The sequence below is a fragment of the Microtus pennsylvanicus genome, chromosome 13, assembly GCF_037038515.1.
Source record: "Microtus pennsylvanicus isolate mMicPen1 chromosome 13, mMicPen1.hap1, whole genome shotgun sequence".
Taxonomy (NCBI): domain Eukaryota; kingdom Metazoa; phylum Chordata; class Mammalia; order Rodentia; family Cricetidae; genus Microtus; species Microtus pennsylvanicus.
The window spans coordinates 53,511,325-53,537,539 of NC_134591.1; the positions used below are offsets into that span (position 1 = coordinate 53,511,325).

The window sequence follows — 26,215 nt, forward strand, 5'->3', positions numbered from 1 at the left end:
AATGCCCTCGCAGGAATCCATCTCCTGGACACTGTCTATGGCCTCTGACAGGGAGAATGAGGGCTTATCTGCCCGGAGGAATGACACAGAGAGACTAGCTCTGTCACTGGAGGGAGGGAGAGGGTGTTACTGTGTGTTTAGGAGCTGTTTCTTTTTGCTTCCTTAAGCTATGGTTGTGACACCTTATTGTAGGGCACTGGGAAGGCTGGGTGAAGAGGCCGTGTAATGTGTTGGCTCCCAGCCGCTTCTCTTGTTTTGCATCCTGCCTGACTCAGAGCCCTATGCCCCTGCAGGCTGCTTTTCTGGGGCGGGGGTGATGATCTTTATCCATCACCACCCCACTTCAAATATGCCAGGCTGGTCAGGTGTAGGCAGACTGTCAGATCAGAGCTCAAGGGCATAAACGCCTGTCCTTTGGTGAAAGGTGAACTTGGAAAACGCTATTGCTGGAGCTGGAAGCTGAGGCATGCTATTTTCTCTGTGAAGCAGACTTCATAGGAAGCACTTGGAACCTTCCAGACACCGAGGACAGATCTTAAGATGTTGAAAGCCATCACTTCCTACACAAGTCATTTCTCACACCTGCACCCTTTTCTGGAAGAGTCCAAATGCAGAGAAGTCAGGACTGTGCTGTTAGTGGACTAGCCATGAAGCTGCTGTGTGCACTTTGCACCTCCCTTCCCTCTCTGAAGCTCAGTGTACTTACCTGCAGCCCCCTCCCCTCCCTTCAGGGTTCCTTCTGCCTGGCAGTCTGTGGCTTTTGATGCTGATGCTCTCCAGGGAGGGGGACTCCAATGAAGGAGCGGGAGGGCTGTGGGGAGTTTTTCACCTCCCGCTTGGACTCAGTTTTTCTGATGAGACAGGCCAGCAGACAAGCTCTAGATGAGGAAGGCACTGTGTTCCCCAATTGGCAGAGCTTCTTGGTTTAGCAGAGGCTGGGGAAGGAATGGTAATGCCATGGAATTACGATCACCTATTATATTTCTTTCTTTTTTGAGATAGCATTTCTCTGTGAAACAGTCCTGGCGATCCACCTGCCTCTGCCTCCCTAGTGCTGGGATTAAGGGCCTACACCACCACCAACCTGGTCCTTTTATTTTTCTTAAACTACAAAAGGCCCCAGTTCCAAAACAATGTGTCTCTTATGTGAACTCAGAGTACGGTTAGAGAAGGGAAGCCTGTGTTCAGGGGACCAGTCTGGAGGCCGGAGGCTGGGGACTGTCAACTCAGACTGAGATACCCGTCATCTGAGGTCCTGTGTCTGCTCAGCCCTTGTAGGTAGTGTCAGGTGCTGTCCTAGACACAGGTGACACTCTGTTCTCCCGGGCTTATCAACCAGGAACAAGTGAACATGGGAAGGTGTGACGCAATAGGTCATGCAGGGTAAGAGGCCCACATCAAAACCCAGCAAGCATGAAGGAGGACATCAGGGCAGGGTATTCCCAGGCCTCTCATGTGGGAGGCCAGGGAAAGCTGTGCGGATGAGGTGGAGTGTGAGCATAGACCAACACGAGCATAAACCTGAACAGGCTAATTCCAGGGGTGTTTCCTTCTTCTGTGGGGTGCACAGAGATATATGGACACATACACAGAGACAACTGGTATGGGTAGCTCCAGAAAACAGCTCAGACTCTGGCCTGTCCTGCTTTGGAAACAGGACATAAAGTCCCCTTCCTGACAACCAGTACAATAGCACTGGTGATTCCAGTCCAGTAGCCACTGGATTGAGCTGTAGGTCTGTAAATGCCTGTCCCCATTGACTGTCTCCCTCTGACCTCCAGCCAAGCAGATAGATCATTGCTTCTCTGTGGACATAGAGGCCGAGAGCTGTGGCTGAGACATGATGAGTTCAGGACCAGGTCATGGTGAGAGGCAGAGTGGACACCAAGACAGAACTTACTGCCCATGGGATGCTGCTCCCTGCAGGGTAGCTAGGACCCCACCTTCACATTTTTCTCATGTCAGCCCATATGTACCAGGCAGTAGAGCCCATTTCTTGAAAGCAGCACTAAGCCCAGAGACTGAGGACCCATGATGACTCAGTATCTTGTGGTGCCCTGGACTGGGCAGAAAAGGGGCCTTGGTGGGAAACTGTGAAGGAGAAGGAAAATCTGCAGCTCAGCCACTACTCACACCCCAACATCAGTGTCTTCATCTTGACAAGCACGTTGTGTTATGTAAGATGTGAACTCTAAAGAAAACTGGGTGGAAAACATTGAGGTCGCTTTCAAATAATCACAAAATCTCTCCTGTGAAAAGTCGACTTCTACATGATTGGCTAGAGAGATGGCTCAATGCATGGAGCCCTTGTTGCACACGTGTGAGGCCCAGAGTTTGGATGCCCAGGACCCATGTGAAAGCCAGGCAGGTGTGGGGGTCTGTTTGTAATCACAGAACCTAGGTGGTGGAGACAGGTGATCCCCAACAATGAACTGGCTAGCTAGATTATCCAAAAGGGTAAACCCTAGGTTCGATATGAGCTCTTGACAAGATAGAGAACAACTAAAGATGCCCAGTGTCCTGGTTTCAATATACACAAACATTCATGTGTGTACACCTGTACACAGGTGGTCCATACTCATGCAAAAATATCACAGGTATACACTACACAAATACACAGCAGGAGAATGAATGAATGAATGAATGAATGAATGAATGAATGAATGAATCTGCATACATTCCCATCATCTGGCCTTCCAGAGTTACTCAGGAAAGCCATGAAAGACCCTTAAGTATGGGACTCTCTGGCTTTGCTGACTACCCCAGCATGCCACAGAGGACTGCCCAGAGGGAAGCACAATGTCAAACCAGTGCCAGGGCCACACTGGTAGAGGGCCACTGAGATGCCTCCCTGGGAAGTGGCTCCAGGAATGACCAATTCACCATCTAACCCACCTTTCCAGTTGTCCTGAGTCTGACCTGTACATCTGGTGGCAGTTCACCAGCTTGTTTTCCAGCTGCCGTGACCAGCAGGTGGACATCTGTGTCTGGTCACCATGCTGCAGTGGCTGCCTAGCGGAAGGATGCATGGGTAGAGAAGGTGGGGCCTGGCAGTGTGATTCACTCTGGTGCTGGAAAGCACTTAGGCCTGGGTAGTTGGTGCTTGCTGTTTGTTACTCTTTGAGGCTCCCGATAAATGCATGGAGACTTATTCTTACTTATGAATCCCTGACCTTAGCTTGGCTTGTTTCTAGCTAGCTTTTCTAACTTAAATTATCCAATTTCTCCTTAACTACATTTTGCCTATGGGCTTTTTACCTTTCTTTACCTATCTTTTTTTTTTCCTTCTTACTGTGTGGCTGACAGTGTGGCTCAGTGACTGGCACCTGGCATCTTCCCCTCCTCCTTTTCTTGTTCCTAGCTCTTCTCTAGATTTCTCATCTTATTTGCTCTCTCTGCCTGGCAGCCCTGCCCATTCCTCTCCTGCCTAGCTATTGGCTTTTCAGCTCTTTATTAGATCAATCAGGTGTTTTAGGCAAAGTAACACAGCTTCATAGAGTTAACCAAATGCAGCATAAAAGAATGCAACACATCTTCACATCATTAATGAAATATTATACAGCATAAACAAATATAACACAACTTAAACTAATATTCCAAAACAAGCCTGGGGAGGGGTTTCCATGGAATGGAGGAAAGAGACTAGGGTGTAGCAGTTCCAAACCTGGGACCTAATTTGCCAGCCACAAAACAGGCAACTTGGCTCAGGTGAGTCTCTGGGGTACACCTGCTGCAAACCACTGAGCCCAGAGCAAGTTCCACCTCTCCCTAACTGCTAGTCCATACAGCTTGTCTTAGGGTTTCTCTTACTGTGAAGAGGCACCATGACCACAGCAACTCTTACAAAAGAAACGATTAATTGAGGCTGGCTTACAGTTTCAGAGATTTAGTCAATTATCACCATGATGGGGAACATGGTGGTGCACAGACAGACATCGTGCTGGAGAAGTAGCTGAGAATTCTACATCTGGATCAGCAGGCAACAGGAAGAGAGTGAGCTACTGGGCCTGGCTTGAGCTTTAGAAAACCCACCCCCAACAACACACTTCCTTCAACAAGGCCACACCTACTCTAACAGGACCACACCTCCTAAGAGTCCCACTCCCTATGAGCCTACAGGGCCATTTTCATTCATACCACCCTGTGGTCTAAGCCTCTCTGGGTCAGCACTGACTGTGCATATCCTGGCTTGGACATGTGAACATCTATGGTGTCCCTTAGATATCTGAGACAGAGGATGCTCAGGTGAGCAGGAAGCCATCCCCAGAGCTCTCCCAGATAGTATTTAGAGTTGAGAAGGGAAGGATGCCCATCCCAAGATGGGCTCTTTGGTTTGTTGCTGATGTTGGTTGTTGGGTTATTTTTAGTTAGTGTCTCATGTAGCTCAGGTTGGCCTTAAACTCACTGTTTGGCTAAGGATAACCTTGAACTTGTGATGTTCCTGCTTCTACTTCCTGAGTGTTGGGATTACAGTATGTGCCATTATGCCCAGTTTATTAGGTACTAGGGAACAAACCCAGGGCTTTGTACTTGCTAAGGAAGTTTTGTTAATCTTAAGCTTAATGCTTGATCAAGCTCCAATCTTGTGAAATAAAAAAGGCCAGCAATTTTCGTCATAAGTTTATAGAACACCTGCCTGAGGATATACAGATGTAGATAGGAAATAAAAACCCTCTATAACCACGCACTTTGGGGAAAATGTGTAAAGGTTCCCTATACCACAGGACTTCTCAGTGTGTATAAAAGTTGCAGGAAGTGTACTGGGAATCAGCCAAAGGGGGTGTGTGAGTGAAAGAGTGTGTGTAAGGGTAGGTATCTTGTGTAGCTTTCCAAGATGGACTGATCAAAGTGCACAGATGTGTATGCAAGCATTTAAGAAGGTGGGCTAGAGTTTTGCAGAGATGCATTTGGGGAAATACTGAAGTCATCTAAGGTCAAAGCTAAAAGTGTGATGTGAACGTACAGTAACTTTAAAACTTGTTCCTGCCTGTTCGCTTCAGCTTGTCAGTTTCTCACATTTTTCTGATTTTGTTAACTTAATTTCTTTTTTTCTCAGAAAAAAAGTGGCAAACGGCAGACAAACCCTCCCTCCCGCTCCGTGTATGCTGTGCCCTTGGGAAGCGTGAGCGCTGTATGGTGCACAGCTGTTTCAGCGAGCACAGCCTGGTCCACAGAACAGATTAGTGTCTGCTCTGTGGTCCAGAAACCTATGGATGATGTGGATGTTTCAGGGGCTCAAAACAAAACAAAAACCCTCACTCATTAAAAAATGTCACTAAGGAACGGAAGCAGCCCTGTGAAAGGTGGCTTTTCACGAGGCGCCCTCTTGGCATCTAGACACACACAAGTATGTGTCTGCTGCACTCAAGAACTGCTGGCCACCCCCCAGTGTGCACTCTGGGCAAGTGAGAACGTCTTTGATTTGGTGATGACGATGTCTCCTAGGCACAGCTTCAGCCCGATCTTGCCCAGGCCATCTAGCTCTTACTCCATGCATAAACCCTGACCACTGCCCAGCTCTCCCAACATGTCCCCAGGCATGCTAGCTAGCATCCCAGGCAGAGGCAGGTACCTATATAGTTCCTGACTTCGTCTGGTCAGAAACTGAAGGTCAGTCTCCTTACCTGGTGTAAGAGCTGCATTCTTTTAAAGACCGTATGCAATAGAGGAAGCGATAAATAACAGAAAGGGGGATTTTCGGGGGGACTTTCTTTGCAGGTTAGAATTGAGGGGTCATGGGAAGGCTTGAGAACCAACTAATTTGCAGATGAAAGGATGGGCTTGATTCGGTCCTCCGACTCTGCCCTGCCCTTCTTCTGACCATGAGTGACCTTAGACAAGCAACCTGAATCTTTGAACCTCCATTTCCTTGGCCATAGACTGTCATTTGTCAGGACCCTAATTCCATGATATGACTTTAGGGGGAGCCTAGAACAGTGCCTGGTGCACAGGAAGTGGCAAGCTCACAGTTATCACACACATGAGAAGCATTCCATTAACAAAGTAAAACAACAGCCATTGGAAAACATTTTTAACTGTGTAAAAATAAGCAGACAGCCCTCGTAGTGAAAATAGCCCATAAACACATGGTGGGTACTTGAACTGGTAAGCCCAAGGGACTATGAGTTAAAATGGGATTGTTCTTGCTTAGAAATGGGGAGGGGAGTATAATAACACATAGAGATCAAATGCTTGCAAGGGCCAAGGGGACTTGGAAGGCTCAGTTGTCATGAGTGAAAGCTTTAAGCACACGTACTTGCTTAATGAGGACAATCCCAGCTCCAGAGAGACCCATGTGCAAGGGACTTTCCTGTAGCACGTTGTATGTCAGAGAACTAACAAGGCCCCTCCAAACCTGACTGTGGCCATGCTCAAACCTAGCGGTATGGAATGGCTTACGATTGTTATTGAGAAAGATGTGTATCTGTGGGGCTATCTCGTGAGGAGATTCAAGGCAAACTCCTCATCGGAGAAAGGCTTCCAAGCAATGTGTTTGGTACAATCTCATGCTAACCTAGAAAATGTTCAGGTTCGTGCAGGCTAAATGCATCCCTGCCCATGTAGAATACTTTCTGTGCTCATGGAAGCTGCCTCAGAAAATACTTGGTCAACCATGAACGGAGTAGGTAGGAGCTGGGAGTGTGGAAGGAGACCTGTGTACTTCATTCTCTCTCTCTCTCTCTCTCTCTCTCTCTCTCTCTCTCTCTCTCTCTCTCTCTCTCTCTCTCTCTCTCTGTGTGTGTGTGTGTGTGTGTGTGTGTGTGTGTGTATGTGTACATTTATAAGTACTATTCATTTTGGTTTTTTTTTTTTTTGAGACAGGCGCTCTCTCTGTAAACTCTGTAGCCTAGGCTGGCCTCAAATCATGGTAATCCTCCTGCCTCTGCCTCCCGTCCTGGGATTATATGAGTGAGCCACTATGCCTGACATGTACATGTATTTGTTTTGTCTTATACATCTCGGGCTGCTTTTATATCTCTATGTAGCCAAGGATAGCCCTAAATTCCTAGTCCTTCTGCCTTCACTTCCCAAGTGCTGGGATTAGAGACATGTACCGCCATGCCCAAGAACAAGAGAAGGCAATTAAAAAGAAAAAATGAAGAAAGAAAATCTCTGAGGTGTAGGATTAGTGTGCTGCATAGACGAGGTAATCCGTGGCGGATGTGCCACATGGTGCCTGGCACCTTGTAAGTGCCGCGTGAGCATCTCCCATGTCTTCTTTCTTCCTCCGTGGAGTCTGGACCAGGCCCCTCCCCAGCCCCTGCATATCTTCCTAGTGTTTCCCCAAACTCAGTCAGAATGCAGTGGAGACTACAAGAGTGGCAGCCACCCTCATGCTGTGTCGCCCCCAAAGTGCACGCTCCCTAGAGCCATCTGCCTCTCACCTAGACAGCCTCCAGGGTCCTTTCTTGACTGTCAAGAGCAAGCTGCCATCCAGCCACCTCGTCCTGGGTGTTGTCTAGCCATGCCTCCTGTCTCTCCCACCTTGCCCTCTGTCGCCCCCACCTCCCCAGGGTGAGCTTCAGTTGTGTGGATCCTGTCTGGCTTGTCTTGACTGTCTCTGTTCATGGCCGGGCTTTCCTGGCCCCCTCCCCCCACCAGCTTCCACCTGGCCCCGATGAATTCCATCATGCCTGTTTAAAATCATTCGGCTTCCAATTTGCTAATTTAACTCTAGTCTTACAGAATTTTGGCAACCCTGCCAAGCCGGGTGCCAGATGCAGATTTAATGAGCATATTTTCAGTTCCTTCTTTCCTGTCTCCATGAAGATGCTGAGGGGAACCGGCTCTTGACTCGTTCCCAGGAGACAGCTTCTCCGGAACACCCTTTCTTGCCTTTGACCCAGCACCTCGGGGTGTGGCCCTCTTGCCAGGGCTCTCCCCAGCTGACCGGAGAAGTCCTGGAGAAGGAGCCATGGTTGCATCATTCTGCCCATCCTAGAAGCCCCAGCCCACTTCCCAGCATTTTGGGCTTCACAGGAAATGTATTTGGAGAAAATTGCTTATTTCCTTCGGCCCATGTCTTCCTGTAGCCATGTGCAGCTCAACAGATGTTTGCAGATGGGTGATTTTAGCAAACACACTGCGAGCTTTCTAGCGTGGTCCATCCATAGCCTGCAACGGGATTGTGGCATGGGGGACTGTGCCCCCATAGCGTCAGGCTCAGACCCTTCACACTGGTCACCTCATTTGAACTCGTAGCCTCTCCTTACGGGAAACATTTTTATCCCCCAGAGTAAGACTCAAAGAAGTCAGGTGGGCGGTTCAAGGCCACAGAGTGGTGAGCGGCAGAAGTGGTACTCTCTTTGAGGCTGCTGGTTCTAAATATAGAGCTTTTTCCATTGACCCAGGGCCTGGCACTGTCACCTGTGATCCGAGTGTCGCCGTTCATGACTGGTCAGAGCAGGTCCGTGTCTTGTCAAACTCATACACACAGATGCACCTGCTGCCCCACACAGATGTCCTCAGGGTGCAGACAAGGTCATGGAGCCTGTGTGTGTGAGTTGCAAACACCAAGTACGCTGTGCTTAGAAGGGCATCTCCCAGGAGGCACAGGACCCTGGAATCTAAGCTACAGCAAGAAGGGCTGAAGGGTGCTCCACATGGAGTTTCCCTAGAGGAAGAGCAGGTGGGGTAGCACAAGGAAAGCCTCGCCTTAGGGATGTTCTGTTCTATTTCTGAGCCTTGGCCTCGCACAAGTGTGAGCTGAGGTTGGCTTCAGACAGTGTCTCCTGGTGTTTTAAACAATGGAACTGTCTCCCAGACCCTCAATTATTTTTTTTAACCCAAATAAAATCATACACTGAATTCCTTATCCTATAACAAAGAGACAGAATTGGAGATATCTTAAGTAGCCTGTGACTGTGCAGGGAGCAAATTGGAAATGTTTCATAGGCATCTATTGTTGATCAAGGTGTCTCCTCCTCCCAGGCCTCCAGGGTGATCTGTAACTACAGCCTTGGGGCTTTAGAGCCCGCCGAAGGCTGGCCTTAAGCATCTGTGTGACCTGACTGTTTCTCTTCTCCATTCTCCATTTCTGTCTTAGTTCTCTCAGGTAAGGACTAGGAGCTGGTGCAGAGTGCCTTAGGACGAGTTCAGCTCAGAGGATGGACGTCCGTGTCCTTGATGGAGCCAAATATGAGGTGTCAGAAACGAAACAGTGGCAGGTGTTCCTGGGGCCATGGAGAACAATGCTCAGACTTACTACAGGGCACTCTGGGTCTCTGGAACTGTCAGGAAGAGCCTGAGAGGAGGAAGGGTTTGCTGGGATTTGCAGATAAGCTTCCCAGGGCTGGGAGAAAGAGAGAACGGGCACAGGGTAGAGGTAGAGCTGGGGACCCACTGGGAGAACAGGCCACTGGTTCTTTGAGTCCCAGGGCTAGCTCAGTCCCATCCCCAGACCTTGGAGTTGGCCCCAAGATTGGAACACCGGTTCCAGTTGTTGGTAGCAAGAAGGCAGAAAAGAAGCAGTTGGAACCTGGTAGAGAAGTGCAGCTAGGGAGGAGACTCCACCCTGCAGCCTGATGCTTGGGTACCAATCACTGCCCTTGCATCTCTCCCTGGAGTCAGGCTGCAGAAGACTGTTTCCCAAGCCTGGGAGAGGACCTCCAGTGGGACCTTCCCACCTGGGGCAGAGGGAGGAGTAAGTAGGGAGGCAAGGGATGGGCACGGGATGCTTTTCGTCTCATTGGAGTTATTTCTGGCTCTGCTCTGGCTCTTGCAGTCTCTGTGGAAACTGCCTTTGCCCAGCTCAGTGTGGAAACATGGTGAGGTTTGGAAGGATGATGTGTGCTGAGCAGACAGCGGGGAAGCCATGACTGCTGCACGCTGAATGTATGTGCGTGCATGCACAAAACATTTTTGTTCTGTGTTCTCAGAACACACACACACACCTGTTGTCTCCCTCCCACTATCTGCCCACTCTCTCACTTGCTCATTCTGGGATGCCTTCCCCTTAAGTTAAGTTGGTTATACCAAGGGAGAGTTGAGCTGGAAATCAGTTGATTATCCAGAATTACCTGTGTGAGCCTGGAGTGATCACCCAAGTCCTTTAAATATATGTATTAAATTATGATTTTAATTATATAAATATATAGGTTATCATGTAGACCAAGGCCTATAGGTAGCCTTGGGGGATTCAAAGTGCAAAAGACTCTATTAGCCATTGGTGGCTTTGAGGGGGATGTGAGCCAAGATAAGAGGGAATTTTTTACAAGCTGTAAGATGTGAAGAAACACATTTTACCCTGGGCATTCTAGAAAGAACCAAGGGCCTGCTGACATCTTAATTTTAGATACAGTGAGCTACATTTTGGATTACCAACATCCAGAAGCCTTGGGTGGTGTTAGCATATATCCATCCACTAGGCTGGCTTGCCCCAGCAACCTTCCAGAACTCAAGGGACAAGGAGCCGAGACTGTGATGGGGAGAGGGTCACCTTGAACCCAGGACAAAGTTGTGGATGTAGTTTATTTTTTTTTTGCTTGGGGGGCGGGGTCTGGTCTTTGCCTAGGATCTCACTCTTGGGCACAAGTCTTCTTGGTGAGAATGCAGCTCTTTAGAGCCCTGGGCAGGTTCTGCTGCAAGCACACAGTAAGACATCCACCTCTTGCCCTACTCCCCAGCTCTATCCTGTCCTTTCTTGATCATTCGTCCTTCCCCTATTAGTGTGTGTGCCACTGCTGGCTGACACCTGTTGTGACCTGGGTGCGGGGGGGGGGGGCAAATACACATGTACATGGATTAGACCTGCACACAGTCCACTTTGACTGCCTTAGTGAGCCCTTGCCTCCTTCCTCCTTAGAGGCTGGAGGTCAACAAGTTTGTGTAAATGAAGACATCTTTGAAGCCCAGGAGCTATAACTCATCTTCCAACAGTGAGTGTGGCACTTGGGCTGACTGAGTCTAACTGAGGCCTTCTGGTCCTGCCCTGTCAAATACTTCTATGCCCAGGCTCTGATGGAAACACAAACCCCGGGGTCTGGTAACAGGCAAGGTTAGAGGAAATGGGCACAGAATTGAGGGAGGTATTCTACTCTCAGGCCATGCAAATCTGAACACACAAAGTCTGGCCCATGTTCCCATTTTATAGATGAGGAAACTGAGGCCCAGAACAGAAATGCTTTTGCTCAAGGGAACTGGAGGAACAGCTGAGACCAGAGCACAGGTGTCACCGGGGGGGGGGGGGGGGGGAGGACGGCAGTCTCTCTCTCTCTCTCTCTCTCTCTCTCTCTCTCTCTCTCTCTCTCTCTCTCATCCACGTCTGGGTGAGTGGCTGAGTGAATTTATTAAGCAACTCTAGTTTATTGAGCATCTGTTCCTGTTAATACCGTGTTACTGTGTTAGGGGCAGGGCTATGACTTGGGAACAAGACAAACAGGACCTGGCCCTCCCCTGAGATTTTTTATTCTGTGGAGAGAATAAGTAATTACATAGCAATTGAATTACAATAGGATCAATGCTGTGCAGAGAACAGTCAGAAGTAAGTGGTTGTGCAGATGGGGCACTGCACAGGTGGAGGGGGGGCAGCCGTGGAAGAGGGTATGGTGGTATTTGGAGCACAGGACAGGTATGACCATAAAGCAATATAGTCCAAGATCATAGACCACTCTGAGAACAGGCTGGATCCCTTCCTTCTCTTCTGGACCTTGGCCCTCATTTTTCTGTTTAGTGGTCAGATCACATGTGGTCAGCCATCCTTTGGGAGGAGTGTTGCCATCAGCAGGGCCTGGGGACCAGGAGGCCTCACATTGCCCTGCATGGTGGGTCAGGGCTTCACCTGCCCTGGCTTGGAACCAAAGGCTCAAGAGGCCTATGATGGCAAAAAGGGCTGGGACATTCAGCAGTAAGACTTCTCTGCTAGATAGAGCCCAGCTCACAGGATCCCTCTACCTTAGAGCACCTGGACTGACAGAGCCTGACTTCTGGGACCACGGCAGCCCACAGCTCACTTCATATGTGCATGTGTGTGTATGCATGTGATGTGTGTTTGTATGTGTATGTGTATGTGTGTGTGAACGTGCACACATGCATATCTGTAGAAGCCAGAAGTAAGCCTCAGATGTTCCTCAAGAACTGTCTACCTTGTTTTTGAGAGGATCTCTCTCTCTGGGGGACCTGAGGCATGCTGATTATACCAGGCTGACCTGCCAGTGAGCCCCTGGAATCCTCCTGTCTCCACCTCCCAGCACTGCTATGCCTTTATGTGGGTGGTGGGGATCCGAGCAGAGATCCTCAGGCTTGTGCAAGAAGCACTTTGCCAGCTGAGCCATCTCCCCAGCCCAAACACAGTTTTTGATTAAAGCGCCCTGCCTGTGAGCAGACTGGCTCCTGGTGGAGCACCGGGTGGCTCTGTTAGGGGGAACTCTGGGAAAGTTCCACTTCTCCCAAACACTAGCTGAGTGACTTGGAATAAGCCCCCTCCCCACAGAGTCTCATGTCATCAATAGCATGAGGGGGAAGGAGGCTTTTCTCACTTCATTGTTTAACTCAAAGGGCAGAGGAGATGTGCAAGGGGCCTTCAGTAACCGGGAGGGTAGGGATAAAGAAACTGCCATTGCCTGGGGACTGTCAGTCCTTCAAGGTTGTTGGAATTTGGCTTACAATCCCAGAGCTAGAGACCTATCCCGGCTTTGTAGAAGAGCAGAGAAAACCAATGGCCCTCTCTGCTTGGTTTTTCTGTCATTGGGGGGGACTTTTCTTGTCAGTAAAGAAACCTGCCATGTGGCAGGGCCTTAGAGCTGAAGGGGCCTGCAGAGGTAGACTGTTTAAATCTTTGGGTTGGCACACGGGGAAACAGGCTTACAGGTAGACGTGATGTGTCAGTGTTGTGGTCAGACCTAAGTCCACTCTCCTGCCCCACTCTTTGTGCCATCCTACAGTTCTGCAGCCTTACAGAAAGATGTACACAGCCGGATCAGAGTCCAGCAGGGTGGACCTCGGAAAGGGTAAAGAGGAAGGAAGCTGGTCGGCCCAGGCTTGGGGGGCCAGGGACACAAGCAGGGGCATGGGAGTTCCTGTAGAATGGCTGGTGAGGAACACGCCTCAGATTTCCTCCCCTGCTCCTGGAACTGCCCATTTCCAAGGTCCCAGGCCTCGAGGCCAACACACAGGCACCACCCGCCCTGCTGCCTTTGCGCCAGTCAGGACTCTGGGAGCCTCGGCCCAGTCCAGGTACCACAGGTGCCCTGGGAAAACCCTTAGTCCAGTGAACAGTGCACCGGCCAGGTTAGCATGTGGCCCTGGCTTGGAGTTGGGTCTGGAAAGTCAGGTCTAAGTGGGACGATGGTGGGCAGCACACTGGAAGGCAAGCCAAGGAGTGGTGTCGGCAACTCACTGACAGCCCCTTAGCTGTAGCTGCACGCCAAATGCTGTGCTTGCTGGGCGTCTGTGCATGGGGCTCCGGTAGCAAGCCTGCCCTGCAAACTCCCACTGTCTGAAGGAAGACAGTTGAGTAGCCATGCATGGTCTGCACCAAGGGTCAGGGGGCAGAGAGAAGGGAGATGCTCTGTCACCTTCCTGGGAAGGCCATCGACTTCAGAAATCCCCAAGGATCATGGAGCCCAGGCAGACTTGATGCAGAAGCATGGAGGGTCGACCGAAGCAGGCACAACAGTCATGCCGGAGCTCAGGAAGGAGACGGGAGGTCTGAGGCTTTTCCAAGAAGGTAGCAGGAAGTGGAGACGAGCTGACAGGCGTGAGAGTGTCAGAATGAGTTTGCTGAGATAGCAGTTACATTTAGATCGGGGGTGGGGGTCCTGCCAGACTTCTGGTCACCTGTCAACTGGCCCACCCCAAGAGCCTGAGGGTGAGAGGCAGAGTCTTGACCCCACAAGCCTCTGGGTCCTGGGCTGCAGAGTTCAGTGAGAGAGTCGAGCAGCATTTGAGACACGTTCGCGCCTCTGTCTGCTGGATTGAGCAGGAGCGTGTAGAAGCCTCTGAGCTCTTGGCCCCTCCTCACCCACTTACCTGTAGATCTCTTTCCTGTCACCCAGGAGTGGTCAGGTACTAGAACTCAGAGTCTAGGCATTTTCTTGTTTTCTTGTGACCATCAGTTCTGTTGAAGGCTCTATGAACGGAGCAGCCGTGAATCATTCACCGGCCCCTCAAGCCGGCCCTCAAACACAGCGCAGTGAATCTGCCCTGCCCTCCACATCGGTACACAGTGCGTTCCACAAGCAGAATAGAGGAGGTGAATGTGATAATAGGCCATGGCTCCAACTGAGCCCTCACTGCCAACAGAAGGTGGAAGTCCTGGGGCTGAGTGGAAGATTATATGTGAGCTGAGCTGGCCTAGGCTGGTGAAGGTAAACGAAATCAGGGACTGTGTAGACTGTATATATGTGAGCTGGTCTAGCCTGGGCTTGCACAGGGTGGATTTATTCACAGAGACACAGTAAAATATACAGAGCAAGGAGAATAACACAGATAAGAACCAGGCTTTCCAGGGTAGGCTGGCACCGGGGACAGCCTGGCATGCATGTAAAGAGCACCCAAGTGTTCGGCTGAATGTGTCATTTGAGGGCCACTAGAGGATCTGAGTCAGGGGGTGCATGGTGAAGGGACAGTCTGTGTGGCCACGCAATGGATGAGCTGGAAAGAGGAAGAGTGCAAACACTGCCGTGCGCTGGTTTCAGTGCCGGGTGAGCGTAGGCGTTTGAGCCGGGCAAGCTTAAAGTGCCTCTGTTCACATTTATGGGCTCTCACTGAGGCTCTGGGCCAGGCACCACCCTAAGTGTTCTCAGTGGATGAGGTAATAGAGGGCTTTCCCAGGCCCAGCTGTGCAGGCAATAACTCCCTCTCCACAAATGAGCTACCACGGGCCCAGAGACGTTAAAAGAACACTCTGCCTTGGTGATCCAGCCCGGAAGTAGAAGGTAGATCCAAACTAGGGTTGCATTTTAGCTGCTTCTAGATGAAGAAGAATGGCCAGTCATGGCCAGGGATGGCCAGGAGGGCTGCCCCAAGGAGGACAGAGGCTCCCTTGCTCCCTGTAAGTTGTGATAAACCATACAACGTTGTCCTGCTTCACTGATATGAAACTGGAGCTTGCTTATAGATGCTGTCTTAGTTAGGGTTCCTATGGCTGTGATGAAACACCGTGATCAAAGGCAGCTTGGGGCAGAAAGGGTCTATTTGGCTTCCATTTCCACATCACTCACTGTCCTTCAGTGAAGGAAGTTGGGACAGGAACTCAAACCAGGCAGGGTCCTGGAAGCAGGACTCCATACAGAGGCCATGGAGGGTGCTGCTTGCTAGCTTGCTCCACACAGTTTGATTTGCGTACTTTTCTTTTAGAGCCCAGGACCACCAGCCCAGGGAAGGCCATGGCACCACCCACCATGAGCTGGGCCCTTCCCCTCAATCACTAAGAAAATGCCTTACAGCTGGATCTTTCTCAATTGAGGTTCCCTCCTTTCAGATGACTCTAGCTTGTGTCAGGTTGACATAAAACCAGCCAGCATAGATGGAGGCCATTCACATGTCTGAAGTAGTGGAAACACTCTATGGAAAAAGGTGTCAGTCACAGCCACCAGGCCAGAAAAGGGAAGGGTTACTGCAGCCGGGTGGCTCTGTTCTGTAGCAGCTTCCTTTGGCAAGGTCCTTCCTGTTTGTGAGACTCTGAGTTCATTAGGTGAGAAAGGGGATCCGAGCTAAGAATGGGGTCAGCCAGGACCCTGCACCCTGGGCCAGAGGCCAGGCAGGATCCCTAGAGAGCCTGGTCACCACCACCAAGCTTCCCCTGTGAGCTAAAGAGGCTATTGTGTTTGAAGAGAGCCATCCTGACTCCAGAACCATGCCTCACTTGGCACCTCCTTAGTGGGCACTGCAGCTTCCCACAGTCACCCTGTACACATTCATTTTCCCTCTCCCTCATCCTCCCCCCCCCCCCGTGTGTGTGTGGTGTGTCTGTGTGTCCCTCCTCCCTATGATAAATAACAATGATGTTGTGGGATTCCCAGCTTATTATTTTGGAAGACTAATTCTGTAGATAGACACAAACCTTGAAAGTCAGAAATAACCAAAAAAAAAGGAGGAGAGCAGGACTCACTTTCCGGGGAACTGACACTGTGTTATTTAAATTTGACACTGGTCCAGCTAAGCTTCCATTTTCCAGCTGAGAAAACTGAGACACTGAGATGTGAAGTGACTTGTCTGAGGTCACATGGTGCCCAGGACCAAAGAGCAACTAATTATTCAATGCCCGAGCCTTGGCTAGCCTTCTGCTACAGAAGGCTGCTCACAGCTCACAGCTCTGGGCCTCAGTTTCCTCAACAGACAGGCTGGACGCAGAGCCTTCCTGTGGCATGAGTTTAAGGATAGCACCAGCTCAGACAGACACTCGGCGCCTGTGGGTTCAGCCCTGGCCCTGGGCTGCCTCTGCAGACTGGGGATGTTGCAGCACTGTGGATTTACAAACCATCTGGCAATTTTCTCACCCAGATTCCCTACGAGCTGCTGTTTGATACACGGAGGCAAGCAGCGTCCCCTTCACCTTTGCAGCTGGGGACTCCAGCAGGGCCAGCCGTATTTTGTGGAAGTCACTCAGCTGGTTCAGTTTACTTCCCTTTGGGGTGTCCCGGGGCCTCCTGGTGTATTCAGGGAAAGGAAGTGTCCTCTTTGGACTCCTGTGACTGTGCCCCTGGCCTACAGACCTTCCAGTGAGAGGGGGGCTACCTGTAGATGGCCCCCAGGATCATTCCTGCTCCTCAGCCTGCACCATCATTCTCTAAGATTTCAGGGTGACTGGTACCCCAGCAAGTGCCATCGATGCGTCCCTGCTCTCTCCCCACACAGGACCTGGGGACCATGAGCCTCTGTTCTCCTGTCCCAGTGCAGAGTCTGAAGTCTCATACCCCTCCCTGTCTCTCACCACATGGTGGGATGCATTCTCTCAGACTCTGTGCTTCTCTCTTTCTGTCCTCAGTACCAATGGAAGTGTGTTTCCCTCCTGTCCTCTTTGATCGGGTGCTTGTCCTGGCTCTCTCTGGTATGTCAATGAATCCTTTCTTCGGTCTGTTGGTGCCTATCTCCCGTCTCGCGCAATGGGAGGACTCAACTCTTCCGACTCGAGAGAGTGCAGCTCAGAGAGGTTGAGCGATTCAGCTGAAGCCACAGTTATTAATGCATGAAAGCAGGGACTGAACCTGAGTCATCCTGTTGCCATCGGTGCAGATGCTGGGCTATCCCTCACTACTCTCATAGCCTATGGTAAATGAGCTATGCTGTTATCCCCTTATGTCTCCCGGGAGCCCGGAGCCTGACATGATCCACCCACTGATCTTACCGGTGTGTACTTGTGTCTTGGATTTCCACATCTTATTGACCCACGGGTCACAGTAGTAGAAATAAAAAGGAAAATGGAAGGCTCCAGTCCCCAGTTCCCTGTCCCGTGCATATCAAATCCATCTTTCCCATGTATTGGCACTGCCTACACATCCCCCTCCCCCCACCCCAGCACCAGCCTTTTTCTTCTCAGAGATTAGGTGTGAGACCCCAAGCAGAGCCCAAAGCTGCCTGCCCTCATCCCCAGCTCCTAGAAAACTGTGCTGTGGGCCAGAGGCTGCTCCTGCTGCCCCCGGGGGTCCTTCAGAATTCAGATACAGCGATGTCAGCCCCAGTGTCCAGCAGAATTGCTCCCTATGCCCACAGTCAGAGGCTGCCTGCGGTGGAGTCCACAGAGGAGCGAGTCCAGTCTGTGCACTGGACATGTGCCACCCCACAGATAGACTCCGGTTCCCACAAGCTCTTCCCGGATCTGTTTTCTACAGAAAGAACACACATATCTTATTTCCAGTTTGTGTGCATGTGTGTGTGTGCACGCGCATGTGTGTGTGTGTGTGTGTGTGTGTGTGTGTATGTGTGTGGTGAAGTACACCCAAGATTGACTTTACCTTCTGAACCATTTTAAATGGGCAATTCAGGGACATTAAATCCAGTCTCTTTGCTGCACACCTGCCACTGCCACCTGTCTCCATAACACTCCCCTTGTCAAGCCAGAGGTGGAGTCTCGTTAACCAGTATCCCTTCCTCTCTACTCCCCAACCCCCACCTCTAGCTCTGGCAACCCCACTCCGTCATCTCTCTACAGTTTTGAATCACATTTAAAATGTAATAGTACCACACGGGACTGAGATGTGGCTCAGATGGTAATGTGCTTGCCTGGCATGGACATGATTCTGGGTTCAGTCTCCCATCCCAGCACTCAGGAGGTAGAGGCTGGACAGTCAGACATTCGTAATTATCCTTGACTGGCTGGCAAGTTCTAGGCCAGCCTGGGCTACAATGAGATCCTATCTCAAAAATACATAAATAATGCATACATACATACACACAAGTAAATGCAAAACATGTTTATTATTAAAACAAAGGATCAGTATAGATAGATGCTTGTGAGAAAAAAAATTCATGTGTCACACCCCACCCAGTCCACAGTCCAGCCCAGGACACGCTGACAGCTGAGATTTGTCATCCATGATCATCTAAGTTCCCAGCTGTGGCCAGGTGTGTGTCTGTGACATCCTGTTATCATATCGGTGGTACAATGTCAGAGCCAAGGAGCAGACTTACTAAGGCTTCCCCTCACCTCTTCACCTCCCCCGGGGTCATATGGAAGATGGAGGTATCAGTTAGAGCAAGGGAACCCCCGTGAGAATGTTGTTTCTCATACCTGATACACAGGGTCACAAAGAAAGTCTGTGACTGCAGAGTGTGTCTGTCTTTCATCAAAGGAATGTATTTACCACATGACAGCTAGCTGGGTAGATTAATCATCATTTGCTTATAAAACTAATTCCTGGCAATGGATATGAAGGCTGTTCCTACCACTTTCTGTGTTCAAAATAGTGCTATCTAAACCTCCACATATGTGTGTTTATGTGTGTGTGTGTGTTTGTGGGTGTTGACTTGTGCACACTTGTGGGGCTGCAGGGCCAACATGCGTTGTGGTAGATATGTCAAGAGGGTCCCCTGTCCCCCACACCTTCCAGCTGTATTTGGCACATGTCCATTGCCTCCATGTCTCCAGCACCTGATGGTGACCATCATTTTCTTCACTGCCAACCAGTTGAGGAAAAGTGACATTTAGTCTGCATCTGTGGTTGTTACTGAAGCTAGTATATTTTCATGTCTTATTGGGCATTTTTACCTTCTTGAATCTGTTCATTTCTTCTCCCCATTTTATTTCCCACTTTTATTTATTTTATTGAGGGTGCTTGTTATATATTACAGATCATGATCCTTTTATGTAGTTGGAATTTTCTATGGGCCATCAATGAGCTCCCAAATAAAGACATGGAGATTTATTATTAATTTTGAATACACGGCCTTAGCTTAGGCTTGTCCCATTAGCTCTTTCAATTTAACCCGCTTCTATTCATCTATGTTTTACCCCTAGGCTTTTCACCTTTTTTTTCATTCTGTACGTTCTACTTTCCTGCTTCCTCCATGTCTGACTGGCTGCCTCTGGTGTCTCCCTGTCACCTCCTTTTCTTTCTTCCCTGAGAGTCTAAGTTCCTCCTCCTTATTCTCACTGCCTCAAAGTTCCATCTGTAGCTCCTCCCTCACTATTGGCCATTCAGCCTTTATTAGACCAATCAGGTGCCTTAGGCAGGACTACTGAGAACTCAAAAACAATGGCAATGGGTTTTTGATCCTACTGCACGTACTGGCTTTGTGGGAGCCTAGGCAATTTGGATGCTCACCTTACTAGACCTGGATGGAGGTGGGTGGTCCTTGGACTTCCCACAGGTCAGGGAACCCTGATTGCTCTTTGGGCTGATGAAGGAGGGGGACTTGATTGGGGGAGAGGGAGGGAAATGGGAGGCGGCGGCGGGGAAGAGACAGAAATCTTTAATAAATAAATAAATTTAAAAAAATAGCATCACATCCTTACATAATTAAACAAATGCAGCAACATCTTTACATAGTTAAACAAATACAACACATCTTTGCATAGGTAAACAAATATTTCACAACATTTTTATATGTTGTGAAATTTCAGTGCCTATTTTGTTACCAAGTCTTTCATCTCTAGAGAAGAGACATGTCTGACAAAAGAGGTATGTTGATGGTGTAAATAATGGAGCTTTAGGCTTTCTTTTCTCCAGAATTATAGGAATTGAACCTTAAGAATTAAAAAATATGCAAATATTTTTATAATTTGTTTTATTTTCCTTTTAAAATATCAGTGTGGGGGTCTTCTATTGTATGGGTTACTTAATTTTTTGTGTATTCAAAAATATTGACCTTTAAAGAACACTAAAGTCCAACTCAGGCTTTGAAAGCTACTTCCCAACAGTGTTACACAAATGTTCCAACAGCCCTAGTATATTATGTCTGTTTGAATAGGATTTCAGATAAGGCCTCACTATGTAGCCCAAAACAGCCTCAAATTTGGTACCTTCCTTGCCTCAGCCTCCCCAGTGCTTGGGTTACAGGCACATGCCACCATGCCTGGTATCCTTATTGGTTTTCAGTCAACTAGAGTTATATGTGAATAGGAACTTCAGCTGAGAAAATTCCTCCCTCGGATTGCCTGTGAGCAAGTCTGGAATTCATTTTCTTGACTAATAATGATTGATTTGTGGGGGTTCAGTCCACAGGGTGGTACCCACCCCTGGACAGGAGGATCTGAGTTGTGTAGGAAACCAGGCTGAGCAAGCCATGGTGAAGAAGCCAATGAGCAGTATTTCTCCATGACTTCTGCATCAGTTCCTACCTGCAGGTTCCTGCCCTGACTTCCTCGGGGATAGAGTGTGTCCTGAGAGTTGTGAGATGAAATAACCCTTTCCTCCCCATGCTACTTTTGGCCACAGTGTTTACCACAGACGTCGAACCCCTACCCAGGACACCTGGCTGGTATATGTCTTCAAGCAGAGTCATCACCTGGGCATGAATGGCTTGTGAGCCCTGTCTGAAGGAGCCTTCCCCACCTGCCCTGGGGTGCAGTTCTACCATTTGCTTTTCTCGTGGCACTCACCACGGCTCATCACGCCATCTGTTTGTTGTTTCTTATCTGTCTGGATGCTCAACTCCAGAAAGGCTCCTCTGTGTTTTATGACATTTCTGTGTTATTATTTCATGGTGCTCGCTGGCCTAGAACAGTGTCTGACACATCATGGCGCTTCCAGAGCACCTAGTGAGCCAGGGGACACACAGTCTGCTGCCCTTGTATTTGAATTCCCCATCCTTTCACCAACATTTGGGAATCTGCTCTGGTAGCCCGGTCAACTTCTCCTGTAGTTATTGCTTGGTTCAGTGTTTCTCTCTTTCCTTCCAGTTTAGTGTATAATTGTTTCCTAGAACAGTCAGTTTTCAATTGCACCATCAACATAAAAATTACATTCCAAACTTCATACATCTTGAAAGTTTGCATGCGTGCGTCCATGTCACCTTTCTCAATGCTCTGACTTGGCTTCTACTCCTTGTCTGATTTGCTGGTGGCAATTACAGGTGTTCTCGGTGTCACGTTACAAGCGTGGCATTGCATTTGTGGTGGTGCTGGCTGCTTCACTTGCTCATTTGTTCATCTTTATTTTAGACTTTAATCATTTCATCCTTCTGGGATATTTTGGCTAATTTTTTTTCTTTTTCTTTCTTTTTTTTTTTTTTTTTGGTTTTTCGAAATAGGGTTTCTCTGTAGCTTTGGTGCCTGTCCCAGAACTAGCTCTTGTAGACCAGGCTGGCCTCGAACTCCCAGAGATCCACCTGTCTCTGCCTCCCGAGTGCTGGGATTAAAGGCGTGCGCCACCACCGCCCAGCTTCTGATTTTTTTTTCAATACCAGAGTTGAAGCCAAGGCCTTCCATACCCTAGACAAACACTGCTGCTGAACTACAGTCCCAACCCCCAGCCTGCCCCAGTCTCTTTGATTGTATTTTGAAACTGTGCTCTGCTGAGTTGCCAGGCTAGTCTCAAATATCCCCCTGCCTCATCTTCCTGAGTAGCTGGGATTCCAGGTGTGTGCCACCACTTCCGCTCAGGGAAATCCTTAACCTGTGTCACTTGGTCCCCTCTCCAGTCATCACAGAAGCACTCTGGGCTTGTTTTCACGCTGAGTGCAGGGTTGCTTGTGCCCACAGCTTTCCACACAGTAAGGTTCCCTCCCTCCAGGTCCCCTACAGTTTTAGTCTTGATGTCCCTTTATTCAAGACATTTAGAAAGTGTCTTGGCCCCGCCACATGCCCTGCTGATTTGGTGTTTTGGTTTCCGCTACACAGATTTCTGGCTGTTGCCCTGAGAGCTGCTCTTGTGGTCTGTACTACTTCCATGCTTTGGAAGCAGACTCTTTTCCTGCCTTCTAGCGTGAGGATGTATGAGTAAAATACCTTGGATCTGTGTGGGAAAGGGAAGCTTACGGACTCCATCTCCACATCCTCCATGGGCATCTTTGGGGGTTCCGTGTCCTGTCCACACTGACTGGTGGCATCCAGGACACTCACTCTCCCTCCCTATGGTGCTTTGTTTTGTTTTCAAGACAGGGGCTCACTGTGTAATTCGGGTTGGCCTTAAACTCCAGCCTCCTACATCAGCTTCCCTGGGTCTAGGATCTCAAGTGTACAGGCACCGTGATACCCCTGCTTGCCCTGTGGTTTTGTGATTGCAGGATCCCCTCGTTTTGTTCAAGGTGAAGGCTAAGCTTTTGTGGCCTGTCCCTTCTTGTGGAAAGAGGCCTCGAACAGCGCAGAACGCCCCACTTTTCTCTGCCCAGCTTTTTGTGTTTCATTCTGCAGTGTAACTGCCAGGACTATTAAGCCTCTTGCCTGTTTAACCATTTCCCCCATTTCTTAGATTTCCTTCATCAGTTTAAGTGTATTATTTCCAGATATATGATTCGGTTTACATTTTCTTTTGCCATCCTGGTCTCTTAACTTAGAATAAGAAAATTGAATTTATTTGCATTATTGAATTCATTAGTGTGCTGGGCTCTCTTTCACAGTCGTACTTCATGTCTCTTGTTTTGTTTTCCTTTTTCCTTCCTGATCAACTTTAGCTTTCCTGACTCTTGCTATGTTGCTTGAATAGTCTGTGTTCCTACCTTCTCTCCTGTTCTTGGTGGTAAGAAGGCTTATCTTTCCTTTAGAAATAGTTACCTTACATGAAACATTTGTGTGTTCACATTGAGAAGTAAGTTTAAAATTTCCAGCAGTGTGTCCCCATCCTGGTAGATGTTTGTCCAGATGATACTGCGTACAGTCCGCTTGTATTGCTCCTGTTTCCTGTTCTTCCCACCTTGTCCTTTCTTGAATGACTTATTCTGCTCTCATTTTTTTTTTTTTTTTGCTGGAGTACTTCCTCGAGCAGCTTTTTAAATCAGATAGGTGGGTGGCCTCTTATTTTAATATTTCTCTTATTCTATTTGAGCCTTGACTGAGCAATGGATCTCAGGGTTTTTTATTACCTTTTTTTCCCCCTCAAGCCTTGAAGTTTCTTCCCTGTTACCCACTAGCAGTCAAGGTAGGAGATATCAGTTCCAGTGTGTGCTGGTTCATTTAGCTTTAATTGTCAACAGACACAACCTAGAGTCACCTGGGAAAAGGGAAGCTCAGTTGAGGAATTTCCCATTCAGATGAGCCTATGCTCACCTCTGGGAGAGTGTCTTGATTGATGTAGGAGGGCCCAGCCCACTGCGGCGGCACCACCACTAGGCAGGGAGGTCTGGGCGCTAGGAGAAATACTAAGGTCAAGACAGAGAGCAAGCTAGGAAGCCATTTTCTGCTCCATGCTTCTGCTTTCAGCTTCCTGCCTTGAGGGCCTGCCCTGGCTGTCCTCAGTGATAAACCATGACCTGGAAGTCTAAGATGAAACAAACACTTTCTTCCCCAAGTTGCTTTTGGTCAAAGTGTTTTATTACAGCAACAGAAAGCAAACCAGGACACAGATCAACAATTTTATAGAGACCTAGAAACGCTGCCCTTTCAAACCTCATCAAAATGGCATTAATCAAAGCCAACGTGTTCCCCGACCTGGGAAGGGAGCACAGCAGCTCCACAGAGCGCTGTGTCTGAGTAGGGGAGGCTGGCTCTGCTGAGAACTAAACATTCTTTTTCCATGGAGATGGGCTCACGATTGTGTAAGGACTATCACACAACAATCTGTGGCTGGTGGAAACAGCAGGCATGGAGTGTTGAGGCAAGACGAGGGAACCACAGGATTATATTGCATAAGCCACTAAGGAGAGGATGGTTCCTTCTGGGAGTTTCTTAACATCTGTCACGCCATCTGCCCAGCCAGAACTCCTGGCTGAAGGTGTGCAGGGCAGAAGTGGGTGGCCTCGGCTTCTGGTGCTTCCCTCCTGCCCACATTGGTCTTTTTGGAGATTCAGAGGATCCTTTATGCCAAGACTCCTGGTCCCAGTCTGAGCTGGTTTCCCATGCCTGCCGGGAGCAATCAGTGGGTGTAATTGGGCTTTCTCTGGTCCCCACTCCTCTGAGTCCTCAGGCTTTCTGGCAGCTGGTATGACTCGGGATCTGTTCCAATTTGTATAGTCTCTTTTTTGTGTCAGCGGCATTTGGAGGATAAGAGGCAGACCAATGGACCCTCTCTGTCATCTGACTTGGGGATTGGGGATGACATTTTCAGGTGACCGGTATACAGGTATAGCTGGACAGCTACTCAAGAAGACTTGGGGTGGCCCGTGATAGGATGATAATGGCCTCTGTGCTGCTGCCCCTCCTGTCTCCTCCACAGGCCACGCCTCCTCATCCCAAGCACATTAACTCATTAATCAAATCCATTCTATAACCTCACTCCACTCAAGTCCTGTCCCTCCTCTAGCAAACCTCGTTTCCTCAGCCCTGCTGGCTCTGCCTTAGTCATTAGCCCTCAGCGTGGAGGCTCTTGACTGCCCCCATGCAGGGATGCAGGGAGGGGTGACGGGGGGTGTCTGTTTGAAACACTCTTTCCTACATCCAGACACCATCAGAATCAACTCCACTGTTCCTTTGAAAACAAGGACCAAATCTTGTCCAGTTTCTGTCTTTGGCACCTGCCGGCCAGCTGAACCCAGTATGGGCACTAGGTGCACAAGTGTTAAGTGAATGAGCAACCATGTTGTGTTCTAAAAGGCATTGTCACCTGCTGGCTGTGTGTAAGATGCCTGCTAGGGGCTGCATGGGATTCAGAGGAAGCCTGGGTGAACATCACTCCATCAAGAGCTCTCAGCTCTTGGTATGTGCACAATGGACACTCGCTCATCTCAAGAGATATGTAGCAAGTATGCTTTGGGTTTCATGGGCAGTGGATCTCACGTCCGGTGTGGTTGGAACTGGCTGAGTGGACTGATCAATCGGACAGGCAGACATGCTGTGAGAGAGGGAATGATGGTTAGGAGGTAGGACCTGGTCTGTGTGACCCCTGGGATCTTAGTGGGAGGAATCAGGTACCCCCATATTTTGTAATACTTGCAATGGATTGGGAAGTCAGACTTGGAGTTGATGGGAAATGGCGGAGTTGTGAAAAGTCTAGATGGTTTCATTGGCAGACTTAAAAAAAAAATCACCACAGGGAGCCGCAGAGCCAGTCCTCTCTACCGTGTGGTGGCCATATGCCACTCTGCAGAGTTGAACAGCAGTAGGTGAGGTGGGAGGGGACATTGAGGACCTCGGGTGACCTCTGTTCTGTAGTCATCAGCCCTGTGGAGTGGTTGCCAAGGACTAAGTTCTTGCAAAGCTTGGTGCCGAGAGTGAGCAAGGGGACAATGCCGCAGGCCTGTGTGCAGGTTACCCCACATTACTAAGCTCCATTCTGGGACAAAGTCCGTGGCAATTATGTGGGCTGTGCCACGTGCCGGGCATTGTTCACAGCACTTCATGCACAGTGACTCACGAAAGCCCTGGAAACCCTCGCCATCCTCAGCCTCCTTTTCACACAGTGACTTCCCGCGCCACCGAAGTCGTAAGGAGAAGGACATGAACTTGAACCTGGGGTTTTATAGCCTAAGAGACCACATCCTCAGCTACCACACCGTACCGCCAGAAGCAGACAAACCAGGCAGTCCAATGAGCATAGGAGCTAGGAGTGCCATGCTGAACACAGCTAAACAACTCGGGCTTTCTGGGCTAGGGAGCGCTTTCTCATTTGAGCGGCACCACAGCCAGATAAGCGGGTGCCTGAGCGGCAAAGCTTGCTCATCCATCCATCAGTAACCACGATGGAGCTCCTGCCTTGCCCCAGGCTTCCCTTGGCCTGAACACTAGGTTTTGTTCAGTAAGTTG

At 49.3% G+C, this 26,215-nt stretch overlaps 1 protein-coding gene across 5 annotated transcripts in view; it reads left to right on the forward strand.

Moving 5' to 3' along the window:
• Hivep3 (HIVEP zinc finger 3) overlaps positions 1-26,215 on the forward strand; it is a 416,683-nt gene that overhangs the window by 310,314 nt on the left and 80,154 nt on the right. The gene's annotated exons all lie outside the window — the stretch shown is intronic.